Here is a 19,278-nt window from a genome sequence, read left to right as displayed (position 1 = left end):
TCCAGTACTCATTCACCTACTCCGCCATTCTAATGTTTCTCACCGAGAATTGTTGTTCATAGAGGTTTGTTTCTCATTTGGGGTTTAGGGTGTGGTTGCTTTACCTATTTCGAGGGGGGTTAAATAGTGGCTTTGTGGTAGTTCGTTCAGTTTCATGGGGGGTTAACCAACATCTTTTTGGTTTTTCCTTTTTCTTTGTGGAGGGTTTACAAATACGCTTGTTGTTGTTTCATCCTCAAGGCTTGCTTTTTGCGAAGAAGCTAGTGTGACATTCAAGAAACTGTGGTGGTTGACATGCAGGTTTCAAGGTCCATCTTGTTAAGCTTTAAATTCATGGGTTTTTTTTGCAAATTTGTTGTATTTTTGTTTTTTGGTTTTTGCCCAAATGTTAATTCCTCTCTATGTTTACAATTTTTTGTTGTAGGTAGTTTATATGGCTGTTGCAAAAGAGTTATTGTTATAGAAATTTTTGGGCACTGCAACCCCAGTCATATATGTCCATAAACCAAGGGCTCCTAAGTCCCTAAAAGTGTTGTTCTATCCCCTAAAAGGACAAGGTCAACTGATTATATCATCTCCTAGAAGTTCTCCATGAAAAACTACTCAGAACTGGTTAAAACTGGACCATCTCACCTGCTCTATGGACAAAGTACGATGAATCCCACCTAAATAAACATAGAGGGTGTGATGCATACTGAAGAACCCTTCTATGGGGTGCGATGGGTGAGAATTGGCAAATGGCAGAGGCAGTGTGTGAGGTGGAAAATCATGGAATCTTCCAGAAACTTCTCTTGTGACACTTGCCTCCCTGAATTCACCCAGGGATGAGTAAGAGATCATCATTCTCCAAGTGGAATCAAGAACTATCAGAGAGAGGACACTAATCAAATCCCAGAAGCTGACTCACCCCCCTTTACAAACATCTATATATGGATCCCTCATCCCAGAGATCTAGAGGCTGGAATTTTGTATCTTGTGAAGAAGTGTTGTTGGTTTCTTGTTGTAACATCATAGTGTTGGGTGATCTAAGCTTTTCATGAGTTGAAGAAGGGCTTCTTGCTAAGAGGATGATGTTGGGTCAGAACAATTAGTTGTAATCCTCTTTGCTCTTTCTTGATATTAATAAATCTATTCAAGTTTTCCTCCACATTCTTGCATGTTTTATGGTATATGTTTGTGTGTGGTCAATATACATCTGGTCCTATATTGTTTATGCTAGTAGATCTCTGTTCTTGGATAGTATTGTGCTTCTTTGATTCCATGGGCACTCTTTGAAGCTGGGCTGATGAGGAAGCGAGTGGCAAGATTGAGGTTGGTGTCCTTGTTCCCCTCTTATCTATTTATCATAAAGGAAAACGAAAGTAGTTTTACTTTGTTTGTTTCTAAGGTAGCTACCACCCTTAGTGGGACTAGCAGTTCTGCATAGACACTAGATTTCCCGATAACAAAATGGCGACTCCGCTGGGGAGCAACTAGATTGTTTGTTAGACTATCTTTGTTTCTTTTATAAACTTACAGACGGAGCCTGAAGCCAAGCCAGCTAGCCTTCGAACTGCATTTGTTTTACGAATGAAAAGTAGATCAATGTTGCGTCAATTTATCTTCGGGTTTTGTTTATGAATTAAACAATCGATCTAAAAACAATCTAATTTCCCTAAGTGGTAGCTCTAGTAACCTCCTTAGATCAACCTCTGTGATTTACATACGCTAAACATCACTTACTTGGCTTAAATCCATGAACTGGATTGCAAATTGTGAGTAAAAACTCGTTCAAAGTCTCGTACTCCTACCATCGCACCCTGCCTTTAAGGCAGTCTGTATGCATTGCACTTCCCGAGTGCAGTAGGTGCGCTGCATGCTCAGTTCACTGTGTGACAAGTGCGATGGTCAGGGAAGGTTAACTTTACCTTCAGGCTTTGGTTTTTCCCTCACTATTTTCAGTCCTATTCAGGAGTTTTGTTGTCTGTGGTCAGTGTATCTCTGTGAAAACCCCCTTCTCTTACATTATTCCGCCTCCATAGTGCAAAGAACTGTAATTGTATTTATGTATTGTACATCATTTTCAGTTCTCTTTTGCAAAAAAGTAGCATAGTCGAACTATCTTTTCTTGATCTGAAAGTGTCATAGCTGTCGTTTTCAGTCATAGAAGACAATCCCATTGTTTTTGATAGTCGATTATACAATTACTATTGTATATGATTTAAATTAGTAGTTTTTAAAGTGTCGAAAAGCAATTTTCATTTCGAAATCACAAAGTGTCTCTCTTACCTTCATTTCATTTTGAAAAGAAATTTGTTGAGTATTGTCGCTTTGAGAATAATTCAGATTTGCACTTAGCTTTCTTATCATCATTCATACATTAAGAAGGCTTAAAACAAATACATGCATGTGCATTTGCATTTATACTACTTGTTGGTTTGATTTAGGACAGTGCATATAGTGTGTGCTCTCTGCTCTATGTTCAAAGAAAATCATCCTTCTTTCTTTAGTAGCTAGGATTTTCATTGCAAAAAGAAGACTAAACAATTGTTTATCATCTTAGATTGCATTTCAGGATTTGTATATCTACATCATGCGGTGAACCTGAAAGGAAAATTTCTTAAGCAAGATCAACTATAAAATAAATTTAATGAATCTAAAAACACTTTGGAACCTAACACACAACATTTATAAGTCTAGGCTAGAGACGTGTTCCGGCATCGTAAAACATGGTAACTATTGTTTTCATTGTTGGTTGGGTGATTCCTCCACTTTGAGATGACAAGTGCCAATAAGGACTTGTGCTCCCACGTACGTCGAGTATATATTGGGAGACCACAATAGGCTATATCCTTTATCCATAGGAAGCCGTGCCTGCCGCCCTATCGATCGCAATGCACTGAACACAGCATTCGGGAAGATTCACTGCCGTACCGTAAAAAGTATTCTGCAGTTTTGCGATTGGTTTGGTAATCCCTCTATCTAGACTTCCAGAGTAGTCTCTTTTGTTCCTTTTCAGACTCCTTAAAGGAAAAGGTCCATCTGAGCACTTGTCACTTCAGGCTCATTAAAAATCGAAGGCGACTAGAGTCATATTTTGTTTTTTCTCGACTCATAAAAACTGAAAAAACAAGTTGTGTCAAAGCGTCTAAAATTTATTTTAAATGAAATAAATATCACCTTTCATATGTTGATCTTATGTTTAGAAAAATGGAGTCAACCAACCAAGGGGTTCCCCTCGAAGGAAATCCTAGTCCTTTCTCCTCTTGGGGAGATGTTGGTGCACCTCATATGGCCACATTGTCACTTCTTGGATTGACAATTGGCTTGCCCGTATGGCTCTTCGCAACTTCTGTCATTCAGAATACCGTAACTCTTCAACAATCAAGTCAACAACTAAATGGTACCAGAGTTACCCCCCAACCTTCTATTTCGTCAAATTCTTCCTCTCCTCCTTCCTCTTCGCTTGATGAAGCTAGTAAAGCCCAAACTCAAGTAACTGAGAAGAAGAAGGAGAAGAAGAAGAAGAAGGAGCCAAAGGTGAAAAGGGGCAACCAGGCATCATCTAGTGAAAATCCACACACTACACCGACCAGGCCTAAATCGCCATGTGTCATTTGCAAACGGGACCACTATCATCAAGATTGTCCTTGCATCCCTCAAATCTTAAGGGACTGGTCTCCTCGTTTGCACAATCTGGTGTCATCAACCTCTGATGATCATGTTGAGAATACACCGTCAACTAGTGAAAGTGAAATCTCTGGACAGAAAAGGAATTTCAAATTCCCTTGTAAACTATGTGAAGGCGATCATGTTGTCCATCGTTGCCCCTTCCTAGACGAGGCTAAAAGAGTTTTGGACGACCATCCGGTTTCACTGTTACGGCTTCCACCTAGATATAAGAAACTCTTTCCAACGGCTGACACGCCATTATGGTCGGCTGAAACATCTATCATTGAAGATGAACCCTTTGAATCCATACCAAATGAAATTCAAAAGGACGATACGGCAGTTGACCCGGTCTTGTCCTCAGAAGATCCATCTTTAGATGATACAATCATCGAAGAAAATAAGAACGACACTGTTCAAATTCTCTTCGTAAACACAGACTCTGATGAACATAGGGACAGTCTACCCGTTCCTTTACCGCAGGAAGGAATTTCGTCAGAGTCATATCCAGCCATCTATTATGTCCCACCTCCAAGCAACCTAGTTGTTTCCTTCGACTGGAATCTACTAGGCAGACCCCGTTTACCGGCTAGTGTTCCATTTCGAATCATTGTACAAGAATACAAAATGGTCATGGCCGGTACCACCATAGATGAAGGGGCATCTGTGAGTATCCTTTCCTCAATAGCTTGGGAAGCGCTTGGTTCACCATCGCTTCTACCTGAGATGAGAAATCTGATAGGCTTCGACAAAGGAACCAGTTGACCGTTAGGGATCCTTCCCAATGTGCCCATAACATTGAGAAGGAAAACCATTCACATGAATGTAATGGTAGTCCAAGGACCCCTAGATTATAATCTACTCCTTGGGTGCGATTATATTTATAGCATGGGAGCCATTGTCTCCTCACTCTTTAGAGTAATGTGTTTTCCGCACGAAGATAGAGTGGTCAAGCTCGTAGACCAGCTTTCGTTTCCCGGCTCACACATAGCTAATAATCAAATACCATCCCTGAATGGTCTTTTCACGCAAGGAATGTCTCATCAATTCCCAGTCCGTCCACCTGGGAGCGTGAGTGATTCAGGAGGACATGACTAAAACCTAAGGGGCATGCACCCTAGTCTGTTTCAGTAGAAAACCTTCAGTATGGGGTAGGTTTCCGCGAAGGATATATGACTAGTTTATGAATTTAGAATGGAATAAGATTCCTTCGTCAAAGTTATGTGGGTGGAGGCAGCTTCCGCCACTCACCTTTTTCTATTTCGGTAGATATCGCCAAAGAAATGTTTTATCAAAGTATGGGTAGAACAATCTTTGGTAACCTGGATATTTTTCGCTATACCTGGGGGCATGCAAGCGAAGAGCAACCATTGAATTTTTAAACTTATAGGTCCTCTAACCCTTTATACTCATAGGATTAGTCATTTCCTAACTTGCATAAATAAAGGATGCGGGACAAAGTTTTAAAAAATTCCATCTTAAATGAGACATCCTTATTATATGACTGGATCGAGCAGTTTTTTTGTGAAATTCAAGCTCATTAAAAATTAAACATAAGCAGTGAGCAAATGTTTCCCCCAGAGTTCAAGCTCATTCATTAAAAAATGAACCAATTTCTGGTAAATAACCATCGTGAATGCATTATCATCAGCCTCTGAAACCTTGGTCGTGTTCTCATCATCACCTCCACTCTGTTTTGGCCGATCATTCACCTCCATTTGATTGTTTACCCCTTTTTGAGGAACAACTGCGAAGAGTGATCCTATTAAGCCATCCTTGTAACACTACCATGATTGGAAAATTCCAAACCTTACCTGGAATTAGCTGCTACCTCAATTTATCACTCATTCCTCAAAAAACGAGTCTCCTTTAAGCTCTTTTCATTTGACTCGTAAAATATGAAAAAATTGCAGAGAAATTGGCCTCCCGAGCTCGTTAAAGTGACCGGAAGTGCCATCCCTCCTCTAGATTTTAATCTTTTTGGACCTGAGGGATTATTACATAAAAAGATCAAGCGCTTGTCTTGTCTGGCTCGTTAAAATTACCGAAAATTCATCCCTTTCGTATTGTTTTATACTTCTTTGGACCTAAGGGATTATATGACGAAAAAGGGATTATTGGAGTTTCCTTTATGTCCCTTTCAGACTCTTTAAAATTGAAAAGGACCGAGTTATCTTTGTCGTTAAACTCGTTAAAACCTAATAGTGACAAACTTGTCCATACAGACAAGAACGAGTTTCACTATCGCTAAGCTCGTTAAAACATAGCGATGGGTTTGTCCAAAGGGAAAATTATAGAACAAGCATATGTTATCCTCCTCAATCTTGACAAAAATAAAGAGGTACTGGTCAGTTATGACTGGGGAAAAATTGGGAAGAAAACTTGAAGAAACTTTATTGGTAGCAAGTCGCTCTTGAACATGACATTTTCACTCCGCATCCGAGTTGGGTTGGGTTGTTCCATTCACCGGTCACATCACCATTGGTCTATCACACCATCCACATTTGGCGTTAACGCTACCAATCCATCATGTCAATGTCTCCGGTATGTTCAAGAGAAGTCGATCAGAGAATTCACCTGTGTCTCATCCGCTGCAACACAGTTACGCTCCATCTTTTCATGACTGCCACCATGAACCTTGTATCCTCAGATCGTTTTCATCTCCATTAAAATCATTTGCTCCACTCCATGTCATAGATGTGGGATTCATTAAGGCCCTCCTGTGACGGATCGCTTCTTGTCGACATCAGCTCATTATCCAGGAAGCCGATTTAGGAACAACCCTTTCAATACTTTGAAGCTTGCATGCCTCAATGGCAAGTTTCTCACTTCCGGTGACAGGTTTACATCATTAGCCTTCGACCAAAAGATTTTGCATGGTGTTCGACGCCAAGTCCCCTTTCACACCATGCGAATTGTAATGTAGTACCTTGAGGGTCATCATCATTATCAGTGATTCCTCTCATGCCTATTAACAGCTTACATCATTGGCTGGTAATCAGGCAATGCCGTTCCATGTTCGACTCCAGAACATCTCTCACATGGATCAACTTGTACTTCGAGTGAAGATCGAACAAGATTGAAGGCCTCGGATCTAGTTTCATCCATCCGGGCTGCGATATATATTTAGGTAAGTAAAGACATCAAATGTACATCATTGCTGCATAGATAATCATCCGACCTAAAGGATGATGGATTTACCGGGATCATCAGTCTACACTCAGACGGTTGTCTGTCCTATGTACATGAAAATGAATTTATAAAGTTGAGCATGGGAATGCCCGACTCAGCTAGATCATGAAAATATTATAAAGATAATGTATTGTATTGTATCTTATTACAGGTCGCATTCCAACTCGAAAAACTTCAGATCCTCATGATAAAGCATTTCACCCGACATAAAGAATTAACGACCTCATGCTTTAGGGGGCAACTGTTATAGACATTTTTGGGCACTGCAACCCCAATCATATATGTCCATAAACCAAGGGCTCCTAAGTCCCTAAAAGTGTTTTTCTATCCCCTAAAAGGACAAGGTCAACTGATTACATCATCTCCCAGAAGTTCTCCATGAAAAACTACTCATAACTAGCCAAAACTGGACCATCTCACCTGCTCCATGGATAAAGTGCGATGCATCCCACCTAAGTACAAATAAAGGGTGCGATGCATACTGAAAATCCCTTCTATGGGGTGCGATGGGTGAGAATGGACAAATGGCAGAGGCAGTGTGCGAGGTGGAAAATCATGGAATCTTCTAGAAACTTCTCCTCTCACACTTGCCTCCCTGAATTCACCCAGGGATGAGTAAGAGATCATCATTCTCCAAGTGGAACCAAGAACTATCAGAGAGAGGACACTAATAAAATCCCAGAAGCTAACTCACCCCCCTTTACAAACATCTATATATGGATCCCTCATCCCAGAGATCCAGAGGCCGGAATTTTGTATCTTGTGAAGAAGTGTTGTTGGTTTCTTGTTGTAACATCATAGTGTTGGGTGATCTAAGCTTTTCATGAGGTGAAGAAGGGATTCTTGCTGAGAGGATGATGCCGGATCAGAATAATTGGTTGTAATCCTATTTTCTCTTTCTTGATATTAATAAAGCTATTCATGTTTTCCTCCACACTCTTTCATATTTTATGGTATATGTTTGTGTGTGGTCAATATACATCTGTTCCTATATTGTTTATGCTAGTAGATCTTTGTTCTTGGATCTTTGATTCCACAGGTGCTCTTTGAAGCTGGGTTGAAGAGGAAGTGAGTGGCAAAGATCTATCAGAAGGGAGAGGAATCATGTGAGGAACCAAGCGCAAGATTGAGGTTGGTGTCCTTGTTCCCCTCTTATCTATTTATCATAAAGGAAATCGAAAGTAGTTTTACTTTGTTTGTTTCTAAGGTAGTGTTGTGGGGAAAAATGCCTATGCAGGACGATCCTATCCACCTAAGGTGTGACAGTACCTTAGCAACAAACGAACACAGCTACTTCGGTTTCTTCCTTTATGAAATATGAAAGAGAGGAGATCGGTAGACTTACCGTTATCTTTCGGTTGTCCCTCGATCTAGATCCTCTCCTCTTTGTGTGTCCACAGCTACTTGCCTTTTTGCTTTTGCTCCCACGAGATCACAAGAGAACAGCTACCTGTGACAAGAGAATAGCTACATGCAGCAAGAGAAGGACACAATACAAAGACAAATATACATATTCATAAATGATTCAGGATTATAAGTAAATCAAATACACTAATGCAAATCATACAATAAACACCAGCATATAGGAAAGAACCAAGAAGCTTTATTGATTGATAAACAAGGTTCAGGAAGAGATACAACCCATAAGGTTCCAACCCAGCATCTCCTTCCCAGCAGAATGGAATTCCTTCTTCAGCCCCTTTCAAAGGATAAGCACCCAATGATCTAACCACAATCCAACAACAATTCTTTGCAATTACAATATTCCAGCCTCCTTAGACCTCATGAGAGAGCTCTATATATAGGAGTTTTGGAGAAAGGATGAGTCAGCTTGAGGCTTGCATGAAGCTGACTAGTGTCCTCTCCCACTTCAGTTCTTGAGTCCACTTGGAGATTCTTACTTCCACTTGGAGATTTGGAACCTCTTACTCATCACCAGTCGAATTCCTTGATCCAAGTGTCATTTTGGAAGCTTCCTGGGCATTGACACCTTGAGGAATGAGTCTGCCACTTGTCCAAGTACGCTCAGTGCAGGTGGCCTTCTTTGCACTTGACATTCAGCGCAGGTACAGAGTGGAGCACTTGACATTCAGCGCAGATGCTTAGTGGAGCAGTTGACATGATCTAGAAATTGCTTGTTTTTTAGTGTTTTCAGGTGGAGAACTTTGATAAACTACTGTGGTTTGCTAGCCTTGTCCCTCTAGGAGTAGGAACAACATGTTTAGGGACTTTGGATCCCTTAATTATTGACATTTCATGCTCAGTGATGCAAGGCACAAAAATGTCTATAACAGTTGCCCCCTAAAGTATGAGGTCGTTTATCGGGTGAAATGCTTTATCCAGGGGAGTCCGAAGTTCATCCATTTGCTGGGAGGAGACCTGTAATAAGATACAATACAATACATTATGATTCATTCTGCTTTCATGATCTAGCTGAGGCGGGCAATCCCATGCTCAGCTTTATAAATACATTTTGGTACATAGAACAGACGATTGTTTGATGGTAGACTGATAGTTCTGGCGAAACTATCATCCTTTGAGGAGGACGATCATCTGCTGCAATGATGTACATAACAAATGTCTTTATTTTCCTGAATATATTATCGCAGCCCGGATGGATGAAACTAGATCCGGGGTCTTCAAACTCGTTCGATCTTCACTCTAAGTACAAGTCGATCCATGTGAGAATTGCGCTAAAGTCGAACATGGAAAGACATCGCTTGATTACTGGTCAATGATGTAAACCGTTAACAAGCGCGAGAGGAATCACCGATAATGATAATGACCCTCAAGGTACTGCAGTACAATTCACGTGGTGTGAATAAAGGACTTGGCGTCGAACACCACGCGAAATCTTCTGGTCGAAGGTCATTGATGTATACCTGTCGCCGGAAGTGAGAAACTTGCCATTGAGGCATGCAAGCTTCAAAGTACTGAAGGGGTTGTTCCTAGATCAACTTCTTGGATAATGAGTTGTTGTCGACAAGAAGCGATCCGTCAAAGGAGGGCCTTAATGAATCCCACATCAGTGACACGGAACGGAGCTAATGATTTTAGTGGAGGTGAAAACAGTCTGTGATATATGATTCAGGGTGGCGGTCATGAATGGATGAAGGATAATGTATGGCAGTGGATGGGACCTGGTTGACTCTTTCTGAACGACTTCTCTTGAACATATGGCGACACTGATGCGATGGATCGGTAGCATTACCCCAAATATGGATGGTGTGGCAAAGACCATGGTGATGAGACCGGTGAATGAAACAACCCAACCCGATGTGGTACGGAGGAAAAGTGTCGTGTTCAAGAGCGACCTGCTACCATCAAAGACTTCTCGATTTTTCCCAATTTTTCCCCAGTCATTGCTGACCAGTACCTCTTTATTTTTGTCAAGCTTGAGGAGGATAACATATGCTTGTTCTATAACCTGCCCTTCGGGCAAGCCCATCGCTATGTTTTAACGAGCCTAGCGATAGGGAAACTCGTTCTCGTCTAAAGACAAGTTTGTCGCTATTTAATAATTTTAACGAGTCTAACGACAAGGAAAACTCGGCCCTTTTCATTTTTAGAGAGTCTGAAAAGGTACATAAAGTCAACTCCAAAATTCCTTTTTCGTCATCTAATCCCTTAAGTCTGAAAAAGTATAAAACAATACAGAAGGGATGAGTTTTCGGTACTTTTAACGAGCCGAACAAAACAAGCGCTCGATCTTTTTGTGCAATAATCCCTCAGGTCCAAAAAGATTAAAATCTAGAGGAGGGATAGCTCTTCCTGTCCTTTAACGAGCTGGAAGGCCAAAACTCGGCAATCTTTTCATATTTTACGAGTCAATTGAAAAGAGCTTAAAGAAGACTCGTCTTTTGAGGAACGAGTGATGAACAGGGATAGCAGCTGATTCCAGGTACAGGTTGGAATTTTCCAATCACGGCAGTGTCACAAGGATGGCTAGGTGAAATCACTCTTCGCAGCTGTTCCTCAAAATGGGTAAACAATCATATGGAGGTAAACGATCGGCCAAATGAACGGTGGAGGTGAAGGTGCACAAAACACGACCAAGGTCTTTTATGGTTGATCAGGTTACATTCTTAATGGTTATTTACCGGGAAGTTCATTTTTTAACGAGCTTAAACTTGCTCAAAGCTTATGTTTATTTTTTAACGAGCATGAACTATGCTACTAAAACTGCTCGAAAGCTTATGTTTATTTTTTAACGAGCATGAACTATGCTACTAAAACTGCTCGAAAGCTTATGTTTATTTTTTAACGAGCATGAACTATGCTACTAAAACTGCTCGATATAGCAGTCATATGATAAGATTGTCTCATTGTGAGATCCCTATTTTTTATGGAGCTTCATCTCACTACGCTTTGCTCCGCACCCTTCCTTTATGCAAGTTCGGAAACGGCTAACCCCAAAAAACAGATAAATAACCGGTTCCGACACAGCTAACCCAAAAAACAGGTAAATAGCCGCTCTTTTCTTGCACTCCAAAAGGGTTTGCATGCCCCCAGGTATAAAATATGATTTCGAAGTTGCCCCTCCTCTTTCTCACTTCTATTTTTCTTTGGGTGTTCACAGCTACTTGTCGTCTTGCTAGTTTAGTTTTAACGATACTTGTCTTCTCGTTAATTTGACTTTTAATTCACAAGATCGCAAGAGAAGAACACTACTCAAAAGATAAAACATTGGTGTTACTGAGGGAGGCTTACCTCTTTCTGGTTACCCAAAGATTGTCTCGTTAGATAAAACACTTCCTTGGCCTACCTTTTTCAGGTTACCTAAAGATTGTCTCGTTAAACAAAACACTTCCTCGGCAATGTCCACCGAAATAGACAAAGATGGGAGATGGGCCCCGTCTCTCCCAAGTACCTTGACAAAAGAATCCTGTTCTAGAAAAACCCTCTTTCCTTCATGGACGGGGTACGGACTAGTCATATTCTTTCGCAGAAATCCTACCTTATACCCAAAGTTCTCTGCCGAAGCAGACCAGGACGCATGCCCCCTGGGTTCCAGTCATGTCTTCCCGAATTACTCGTGCTTATCAGGAGGACGGACCGTGGGTTGAGACACTTCTTGCGTGAATAGACCATTTAGGGATGGTATATGACTATTTGCGATGTGTGATCCAGGAAACGAAAGTTGGTCCACGAGCTTGACCATTCTTCCTCCATGTGGAAAACACATTACTCTAAAGAGTGAGGAGACTACTGCTCCCATGCAATATATATAGTCTCGTCCAAGGAGTAGGTTATAATCCAAGGGTCCTTGAACGACCATCACGTTCACTTGAACGGTCTTCCCCTTCAGTGTTATTGGCACATTGGGGAGGATTCCTAAAGGGCGACTGGTTCCTTTATCAAAGCCTGATAGATTTCTCATCTCAGGCAAAAGCGCAGGCGAACCAAGCGCTTTCCAAGCAATAGAGGAAAGGATACTCACAGATGCCCCCTCATCAATGATAGTGCCAGCCATTACCATTCTGTATATTTGACAAATAATTCTGAATGGTACACTGGCCGACAACCGGGGTCTGCCTAGTTGGTTCCAATCAAAGGACACAACCAGGTTGCTTGGTGGTGGGACCGAGTAAACGGCCGGATAGCGCTCTGATGAACTTCCTTCCTGCGATAAAGGAATGGTGGCATTGCCCCCTTGATCATCAGAGTCAGTGCTGATGAAGAGAATCTGGATGGTGTCGTCTTGATTCTCCTCTGTGATGGTGTCATTCGAAGATGGAGCCTCTGAAGGCAAAACCGGGTCAACTGCCGTATCAACCTTTTGACTTTCGCCAGGCATGGATCCAGACGGTTCATCTTCAATGACAGGTGCTTCGGCTAACCACCTGGGTGGGTCAACCGGATTCTCAACTAGCGAGGGACTTGGCAAGAGTTTTTGATATCCAGGAGGAAGATTCGCTCGTAATATCGGGCGATCTTCCAGAACTCTTTTCGCTTCGTCTAAGAAGGGACAATGGTGGATGGCGTGATCGCCTTCACACAGTCTACAGGGAAATTTAGCTTTCCCGCTCTGTCCAGGAGCTTCACTCCCACTAGTTGACGGTGAACAATCGACATGGCTATCAGAGGTCGATGCTACCGAATTGTGCAAACGGGGGGACCAGTCTCTTAGTATCCGGGGGATACATGGACAATCTCTATGGAAATGGTCTCCCCTGCATATGACGCATGGTGATTTAGGCCTTACGAGTGCTGTGTGTGGATTTTTGTTAGATGACGCTTGTTTGCCCCCAGTCGCCTTAGGCTCCTTCTGCTTCTTTTCTTTCTTCTTCTTCTCCTTCTTCTCCTTAGGAACTCGGTTCTTTGACCGACCAGTTCCGTCAAGCGAAGAGGAAGGAGGAGAGGAAGATGAAGTGGAAGGCTGGAGGGCAACTCTTGTCTGATCTAACTGTTGACTCGACTGTTCAGGAATGGTGGCATTCTGAATGACATTGGTTGAAAAGAGCCAAACTGGTAGGCCAATTGTCAATCCTGGAAGCGACAATGTGGCCATATGGGGCACACCAACATCTCCCCAAGAGGAGAAGGGACTAGGATTTCCACCAAGGGGAACTCCTTGGTTGGTGTGCTCCATCTTCTCAACCTAAAGATCAATGTGGGAATAAGGGTGATTGTTCCGTTTAAAATACATTGTTAACGATGCTTCAGACACAACTTGCTTTTTCAGTTTTAAAGAGTCGAGAAAAAGCTAAAGATGACTCTAGTCTCCCTCGATATTTTAACGAGCCCGAAGTGACAAATGCTCGGTTGGACTTTTTCTGTTATAGAGTCTGAAAAAGGCCAAAAGAAACTGCTTTGGAGATCTAGGCAGAGGGTGTGCAAAACTTTTCGCAAAACCACAGAATACGTTTTACGGTACAGGTGGTCGATCTTCGTGAATGCTGTGTTCACTGCATTGCGATCAGTAGGGCGGCCGACACGACTTCCTAAGGATAAAGGATATATGCCTATAGGGGTTTCCCAATATATACGCGACGGTACGTGGGAGCACAAGTCCGTATTAGTGCAATCGTCCCTCAGGAGGAATCACCCACCTTCTTAGAGATCGACAGTCACTACGTTTAACGACGCCGGAACACGTCTCTACCTAGACCTCTACTGTGAGCGTTATGTTGCAAAGCGTTGTTAGGCTCATTCAATATATTTTAAGTTGATCTTTTTAAAGTTTGTCTTTCAGGATCACCACGAGATGTATTGGTACAAATTCCTAAATGCAGTCTAAGATGATAAGCAAGCTTTATAATCTTTCAACTTTGAAAATCCTAGCTACTAAGGGAAAAGAGAGCGACTATCTTTTCTCAACGAGCAATCAACACACTCTAATGCACTCTTCCCAAATCAAACATGCAATCTTATCAAAATGCAAAATGCACAATGCAGGTGTTTGTTTTCACTTTCTTAGTATAAATGCCTACAAAGAAAGCTTTTTGCACAACTTCGAATTTGCTTTTAAATGACTGAAAATAAACAAGTTTACTTTTTCCCAAATCAGCAAGGGTAGAAGAGATTACAATCACTTTGCGATTTTTCGAAAGAAATACTTGTTTCGACACTTAAAAATGACAAATTCAAACCAATAAGCAAAAGCAAATGATAAATCAAACTGCAAACAGCCAATGAACTCTCTTCTAAGATCACAATCAGTCACTCAATCAGATCTGAATCAAGGCTACAAGATGACTATTTCGCTCATGCAAAGGAAAACTGTAAATGACGCCACAAACACATAAAAACACTTACAGTCTTTTTGTACAAAAATGAGGTGGAATACAAGCAAAGAAAATGGATATCAGAGGTGGTACCTATGCTGGTTAAAGGCAGCAAAACAGAGATCAAAACAGGCAAAAGACAGCAAGGAACCCCAGCTGCACAAGGCCACACTAGTTCAGCGCAGGTACAACACTGTCAGTTTGACATTCAGCGTAGGTAGCCTTCACGGGACCTGCGTTGAAATGCAGACTGCCTTCACAGTGCCTGTGCTGAAAGGAGAAACTCTCGTCTCTCTTGGTTTCCGGGTCATAAAATGCTCAAAAATCAACTGTTTCAGGCCAAATCAGAAACACAAGCAAGGTATAAACAGAGGGATGCTTTGAGAGGGTACTAAAGACTATCACAAAGGATCATCAAGTCATTTGTGAGTCCATTGTTGAGATCATAGACAAAAACCCAATGAAGGATCAAAGCAGCAACATTCTACTTTGCAAAGCAGTTCGATTGTTGCTGTTGAGTCTATGAGATAAACAATGATGCAAACAAACAAAATGACTAAAACAAAGTTCTTCCCCAGTGGAGTCGCCAATTTGTTGGTGGGGAAAAATGCCTATGCAGGACGATCCTATCCACCTAAGGTGTGACAGTACCTTAGCAACAAACGAACACAGCTACTTCGGTTTCTTCCTTTATGAAATATGAAAGAGAGGAGATCAGTAGACTTACCGTTATCTTTCAGTTGTCCCTTGATATAGATCCTCTTCTCTTTGTGTGTCCACAGCTACTTGCCTTTTTGCTTTTTCTCCCACGACATCACAAGAGAACAGCTACCTGTGACAAGAGAACAACTACATGCAGCAAGAGAAGGACACAATACAAAGACAAATATACATATTCATAAATGATTCAGGATTAGAAGTAAATCAAATACACTAATGCAAATCATACAATAAACACCAGCATATAGGAAAGAACCAAGAAGCTTTATTGATTGATAAACAAGGTTCAGGAAGAGATACAACCCATAAGGTTCCAACCCAGCATCTCCTTCCCAGCAGAATGGAATTCCTTCTTCAGCCCCTTTCAAAGCATAAGCACCCAATGATCTAACCACAATCCAACAACAATTCTTTGCAATTACAATATTCCAGCCTCCTTAGACCTCATGAGAGAGCTCTATATATAGGAGTTTTGGAGAAAGGATGAGTCAGCCTGAGGCTTGCATGAAGCTGACTAGTGTCCTCTCCCACTTTAGTTCTTGAGTCCACTTGGAGATTCTTACTTCCACTTGGAGATTTGGAACCTCTTACTCATCACCAGTCGAATTCCCTGATCCAAGTGTCATTTTGGAAGCTTCCTCGGCATTGACACCTTGAGGAATGAGTCTGCCACTTGTCCAAGTACGCTCAGCGCAGGTGGCCTTCTTTGCAGTTGACATTCAGCGCAGGTATAGAGTGGAGCACTTGACATTCAGCGCAGATGCTTAGTGGAGCAGTTGACATGATCTAGAAATTGCTTGTTTTTGAGTGTTTTCAGGTGGAGAACTTTTATAAACTGTTGTGGTTTGTTGGCCTTGTCCCTCTAGGAGTAGGAACAACATGTTTAGGGACTTTGGATCCCTTAATTATTGACATTTCATGCTCAGTGATGCAAGGCACAAAAATGTCTATAACAGGTAGCTACCACCCTTAGTGGGACTAGCAGTTCTGGATAGACACTAGATTTCCCGGTAACAGGTATGGCAAGGTTTGTGGAAACGTTTGGACATGGTGGTGACTTTTGTAGCTGTCTGGTAGGATTCTAAATCCTACTAGCTACTTTGTGTTTCTCAACACTTAAATTTGTTGTTGGGAATTTAGCTCTTGTTGCACTATTATGTTTTTCAACACTTGAATTTGTTGTTGGGACTTTAGCTCTCATTGCTAGGGTTTGACAGGGTCAATGGCTATCCTTGGGTTTAGGGTTCGACAAGGTTTATGGGTATTTATGGGTCTTGTTTTTCTTTCTATGTTTCTGGAACAAAAATAATGCTTTGGTTTTTAGAGTGATAAAATTATTTAAAAAATGTTATATGATTTGTGATAAACTCGTTATTCATGGGTCTTGTTTATCTTTCCCTGTTTCCAACATAACAGTAATGCTCTGGTTTCTAGAGTTATGATTGAGGCTATGTGATTCATTTCACTAGTTTCAATCCCACTTCTTCACCCCTGTGAGCATCACCTGACACAATGACTACTAAGTGAACTATTCAAAAATCATGAGAAATTAGCTAGTTATGACTACCTCTCATGGAAATGGTCATATGTGAATGACCTACTTAACACAGTTGAATCCCAAAATGATATCTAATATAATGCATTGCATAAACCCCCTAATACTTAAATTCAAAAAGAGTGAGGGATCTCTACTTGAATGGTTCATTAGGCACAACACTTGCTAAGGTTTTTCAAATGGGGTAGCAAGCTAAGTGGCCTTGATTGTTGGGAAAGCTCCATAGTTAAGCACACTTGAGCTAGAGGCGATTTGGGATGGGTGACCTCCCGGGAAGTCCTAGTTACCAGGTGCAAGTGATCTAGGTCCGTGTGTGATGAAGGACCCTTCCAAGACATTTTAATTTCATGATGTGTTCAATTGCATCTTGAAAATAACATTAATGAATACATCTGCATGCGGAAAAGAAGAGGAACATAAAAATCATCAACGACATAAAAAAAAAGGCGTTGATAATGGAGTTCGTCCATGGCGAACTACGTGTTTGGGCCCCCGTGTCAAGATGGTGTAGGCCGTTGCAGTAAGTGCTGTAAACAATGATGATGTACACAAGAGATGATGTCGCAACCATACAAGGAAAATGCCCTCACGCAGGAGTGGCTCTAAGAGCTATTCCACTATAGGAACTCTCAGTCAAACTCCTATCATTATGACACAAAAACATGCATGATGAGCATCCCGCCAAGATGCCATAAAAGGGGTCTCAATGCAAAAACATGCATGACGACAACAAGAGTATCCCATCAACATGCAACAAGGGATCTCAAAGCATAACATGACAAATCATGACAACAAGTACATCACATAGAATATTCCACATCATATCAAGAAAAGAATCAGGACAACATGTAAGAAATAAGATCCTGCATCAACATCAATCAAGGATCTGTGCAACATAATGCATAAAGAAGAAGTACATGAACACATCATATACCTCACAACCAAGGGCCATATGAAGAAGTGGATGTCACACTGCTAAATCTGTTCGAACCATTGCTCTTAAGGCATCGATCGCATGAAGATGGTTGCTCGCATAAGAATGTGGACATCTACACTAGCACTTAGAAAGGTGACTAGAAGAATAAATGAGAGAATAAGAAATATGAAGACACCATTAGATTTGTGGCATCAAGTAGTGTTGAATCGACTGTCCAAAATCCAAAATCTGAGAAGTTGAGAATCTGGGGCTCAATGAATCTTTTAGATTCCCCCGAGATTCCTCAAAGATTCTGCTCCATGGGTGGACTAGAAATCTGCAAATCAGATGATGAATCTAATATCGCCATTGCGATCCCTACGGAAAACCATGAAAAACAAGTATAAACTTGACTATATTCTAAAATGTCAAAATTTTACCTTGAGAAAATTTCATGGCTCGTGGTTTTGCTCCCTGTTTTTGTTGAAATCATGGTTCCACGTGTATTCTGGAAATGACTGGAAAATGTAGATCTTTGATGAAGAAATGAACAACACCATTGTGGTTGTGGCGATGAGAGGTGTAAAAGCCATATAAAACTTGTCAAATTATGACAAAATGAAAATTTTGCCCTCCTACAAAATTCATGGTTCCTACATTAAAATATTAATTAATTCACTGGCTCAAAATTCATGCCTGCATTCTACCTCAAAATCTGTGCTTGTAGTCTCCCTCTATCTCCCACTGTGTGGAGAGGTAAAAATACTGAATTGAAATAAAAACTCATCGACGGATTTATCAATGTAGGCAATTTGGTGCATTGGTTAAAAGAGGCAATAAGGTTGAGGTGAGGTTGGGGGAACAAATCCCACCCCCTCCATAGATATATATACTTTTATAACCACAAACCCAAGAAAACTTGTGCTGTTGCATTATCAACACACCCTTAACTGCTGTTGGCGCACAAATCGACGATCGGCATATCACATTGGTGATCAATACAGTGGTTGGCACATTTATCAGCACGATTTTCGAAACTTCGTCGATAAATATATATCGGCGATATTACAATCAGCATACATATATTTTGTCGGGGCAATATATATTACATGCAGCATATAACATATATGGTTATGCGATATATATATATATATATATATATATATATATATATATATATATATATATATGACATATATGATGATATGTGGAGGAGGGTTCGGCGGGGGTTATTGTCGCCGATCGTGATACCATATCATTGTTTCCATTTCCAATAAGGGTGGTGGGGGTTATGGCCTGTCGGCCTTAAACATATGTATGATGGTTTTAAAGGGTTCGGCAGGGGTTATTACTGTCGATCCCGAAGCCATATATTGATATAATTTTTTCGATTTAAATGGGTTATTGCTTCTATATAGTTATTAATAACTATATATTAAAATGAATAACCATTTTCCATACTTTTGTCTCTTATGCAAGTTAAGGAGACAAATGAAAGAATTCCAAGTGTCAATGGTTGA

Source organism: Pinus tabuliformis, chromosome 3_2 (assembly GCF_031772625.1).
Source record: "Pinus tabuliformis cultivar Carrire ecotype Pingquan chromosome 3_2, CPIR1, whole genome shotgun sequence".
In the NCBI taxonomy this organism is placed as follows: domain Eukaryota; kingdom Viridiplantae; phylum Streptophyta; class Pinopsida; order Pinales; family Pinaceae; genus Pinus; species Pinus tabuliformis.
Note: the sequence above shows the minus strand (reverse complement) of the source record.